Raw genomic sequence first — 4,211 nt, forward strand, 5'->3', positions numbered from 1 at the left:
TACTGGTCTGCTTGTTTCTCCTTCACCTCTGGGAGAAGGGAGAGATAAAAGGGAACTCATGTTAGAGGCCAGGGAAGTTATCAGTGAGCTAGCTGCCTTTGCTGTCAGAGCTCATGGCCTGGAAAATCCCATTGCAAGAGGGTGAAGGTCAGTGGATTCCCACTTCAGAAGGCCCTGCCCCTGGCCCTCCAGCCAAAACCCCCTCCATGGGGTACAGTGTCAAGGGAATGTGCCCTTTCTCTCTCTCTCTCTTTTTTTTTTTTTTTTTTTTTGCCCTTTCTCTTTCTAGACAGCCCTCCTGGTACCTTGTGTTTCCAGGGAGACAAAGAGACCTCAGTTCTTCTTCAAGGAAAGATTTCCATTAAGAGACAAAGTGTAGCAAAGTAAGAATTTATTGGCCACAGCAAAAATATACTTAGGACAGTGAAACAAGGAAGGGCATAGAAGAAACAGGAGAGCCTAGGCTGGGCTGCTTTGGTTCACTGAGAAGTCAGAGGAAAGGGGGCTTGAGACAGGTTCAGGGGGTTAGCAAGGGACAAGCTGCCACTGCCTACTGCTCCCCTGGTTGCAAGTCTCGTGGGGTCTCTTAGAGGGAAGAGGGGAGAAGGGAATGGTGAGGGCGTGTTCTCCTGGGGGAGAGTGCACACTGGGTCCTTCATCCTGCGCATCCTGAGTGTATTTATCTTTCTTGCAGGTGGAAATCTTAGGGAAGATCTCAGGGGAGGGTCTCAATAAAATATTCATCAGTTTTCCAGGTGTGCTCTTTCAGGATCATGGTCTCACTGATTGGTCAGTGCCAGGGCAGAGGGTCAATAGTCAATGTAGCTGGTCCTGAGGCAGCCACAGCATCACTTGTCTGGTTTTGCTGCTTTTCTGGGCCTGGAGCTGAAATACAACTGAGGCCTAGATGTTATCTTTAGGGAGGAAATGCTAAGGGAGTCTAAACCAGCAATCTGCTGTGGGAGGGTAGGTTGCCCTGGGGATAAGGTTCTTATTTTCCCAGTTTTGTCCCTTTCTAGGCATCTGGGGCTTTTTGCCCTGGCGAGTTTCTGTACCTGGCCCATCATCTTTGCTCTGCTTATTGTCTAACTGTCTATATAACACTTGGACACCAGAATACCTTGCCAAGCCCACTTTCTGGCCCCTTTTCTCTGGGTTCTAACAACAGACATGTTGTTGGTGTGTATACGCCTAAGCTCAAGGGATGATCAAGGGGCAGCTGTTTGTCAGAGACCTGGTGGACAGAGCCTGGATATGCAGGCTGGAGTGTCTGTACATATACATAAAGCCCTTTGCAGTATGAGATGGGGCTGCAGGGGGGAAGAGAAGGCAGGCTATAAGCTGGGGGCCAGGGCTGGGGAATATTCTAGCACAGAACCTCAAGGACTCTTGTGGTTAACCCTCACCGGAGGTTATTTTTCCATTGATTTTTTTTTTTTTTTTTTAAGAGAGAGAGTGGAAGGGAGGGAGAGAGAGAAATATCAATATGAGAGAGACACATGGACTGGTTGCCTCCTGAAAGTGCCCGACTGGGGCAGGGGACCAAACCTGAAACCCAGTTAAGTGCCTTTGACTGGAAATCGAACCCATGACCCTTCAGTGCATGGGTCAATGCTCTAACCACTGAGAACAGCAGCCAGGGCTTCAAGGACTCTTAAGTTTAAATTGGCCCAGCCAGCATAGCTCAGTGGTTCAGCATCAACCTATGAACCAGGCAATCATGGTTCAATTCCCAGGGCACATGCCCTGGTTGTGGGCTCAATCCTCGGTGGGGGGCATGCGGGAGGCAGCTAATCAATGACTCTCTTATTGATGTTTCTATCTCTTCCTCTCCCTTTCTCTCTGAAATCAATAAAAACACATTAAAATAAAACAATAAAATAAAATAAAATAGGTTAACATACTCTTAAAAAAAAAAAGTTTAAATTCAAACCTGGCCTAGGTCATTATGAAGGTACACTTGTCATTATCAGCTGCTAGATCTTCACAATTAGCTTAGTTTATACTTTATAAAATTTAGACATATGGTATGTGGGTCTTCATTTGTGCAGTTCCCCAGGCCTACAAATGTTAGGGGTAGGCCTGATACTTGAGCTTAGAGCTAGGAGAGTACAGCTATAATGAAGGTCTCTCTCTTTGCTTGTCTACCTCCTAGGAGTAGGGTTTATGCCATGCTCCCCTGTAGCCTTCCCTCTTCCCCCCTCCACCTACCTGGTATTGATGAGGTCTGGGCTACATAATCTAAAGTGGTGAGAGCAAGGCATCACCTTTGATTCTGACCCAACCAGAATTTCTGAGCCAGGCACTGTGCTGGGTTCTAGATTGTGCTCCATCACCCCACCTTTCCCCAAGGGACCATAGATGTCTAAGATTCTGATGAAATGCTTAAGGATCAGAGGATCTTTATAGCACTGTGAAATAATGGAACAACAAATTAAATAGAAGCCAACATTTACCTCTGCACAGATTTCACAACCCTAATACTAGCTATCCACACTAGGCTGTGACTCCTTAGTACCCAAACCAAGGGCACACAGTAGGTGCTTGATAAATTTCAGACATTACTGAAGTAATAAGAAAATAATAAGAGCTGAGACCCTGACTTCAGGCTACGGGAAGAAAGCAGGTAGAAAGAATTCTGCTTAGCTATGCAGGGTTTAGCCTGTGATACGTGGGAGTGAATGGAATCTGGGTAACAACTGGCCCCGTCTGGAGAGAGGCAGATCTCATCAGAAGAGTCAGTGGAAGCTGATATCTCTGGTTCAGAACAGCTGAGTGTGGTTTCTGGCAGTTGGCCCAGGAAGGTTTTAAAGCTATAGAGGTGGGTTTGTGGAGAAACTGTAGTTTCTATTCCCAGGTCTATCTAGGATGTTTTTTGGGTTCCTGGACCCAATTCCAATGTGTGTGTGTGTGTGTGTGTGTGTGTGTGTGTGTGTGTGTGTGTGTGTGTGTAGGTTTCCAACAAGCAATTCTTAGACACTAGCAGGGTGTCCAAGAACTCAACTCAATTCCGACACTACCCAGAGATAGCATTAGATTCCACAGATAAATGTCTCAGTTCCACAAACCACCCTCCACTTCAGATACCAATCCAGTACCCAGGTTATTTCCTGTGCTTCTGACCAACCTACTGCATATTGGAGGCTTCAACTATCTCCTCCAACTCAGAAAGCCAATTAAAAGTTCAGGTTGTTAACTGTGCTTCTGACCAACTGGCTATAAATCAGAGGTTCCTACAACCTCCTCCTTGCATTTGATTAATTTGCTAGAACTGTGCACAGAACTCAGGAAAACGTTTCACTCACTAGCTTCCCCATTTCTTACAAACAATACTAAGGATATGAACAACAGCCAGATTTAGATGTACATAGGGTGAGGTCCTGAACCAAGGGGCTTCTGTCCTCATAGACTTGGGGTCTGGCACAATGGCTCTAGGAAGTGTTCTGGTTCCCCAACCTGGAACTTCTCCAAACCCCTTCCTTTTGGGTTTTATTACATAGGTGTTATTGATTAACTCATTGGGCACTGGTGATTGATTTAACCTCAGTCCCTCTCCCCTCCCCTGATATCGGGACATGAACTTAAAGTTCCAACCTTCTATTCACAGTTGGTTCCCCTTGCAACCAGCCCCTACCCTTAGGTGCTTTCCAAAAGTCGCCTTCATTAACATAAACCTAGTTGTGGTGGAAAGGGGCATGTTATAAAAACAAGACCCATTTCACCTTTATGGCTCTGAAGGTTTTCAAGAACTGAGGACAAGAGACCAAACCATATAACAAAAGATGCTCCCAATGCTCTTAAGCTCAGAAATTCCAAGGGTTTGGGGAGCTGTGAGCCAGGAATTGTGGACAAAAGAAGACCAAGCATATATGAGAAATACATTTTGGTTATGCACATGACCAAATATATATGTTGGCAGCAATAATGGCACCAGGTGTTAGACCAGTGAAGTAAGACCAGACCTTGGTTCAGCAACCTTGGTACTTGAGTTCTGGCTAAGAAAGAATTCAGAGCAAAGACTCAAACTATAAGAGAAAGTTTATTTAGAAAGTCACAGAGGTAGAAGAAATAGGCTCAGGGAACAATTTACAGAGGCAAAAGAAGAGTCCTTGGAGCTTCCAAGAGAGACAAAAAAGCTCGGCTACGGAAAGGGGACGAGGAAAGGTGGGGTATTTACTTGGAGGTCTCAGGGGAGGATCCCAAGAGAATAT

The sequence above is a fragment of the Miniopterus schreibersii genome (assembly GCF_964146895.1).
Source record: "Miniopterus schreibersii genome assembly, chromosome: 2".
Taxonomy (NCBI): Eukaryota; Metazoa; Chordata; class Mammalia; order Chiroptera; family Miniopteridae; genus Miniopterus; species Miniopterus schreibersii.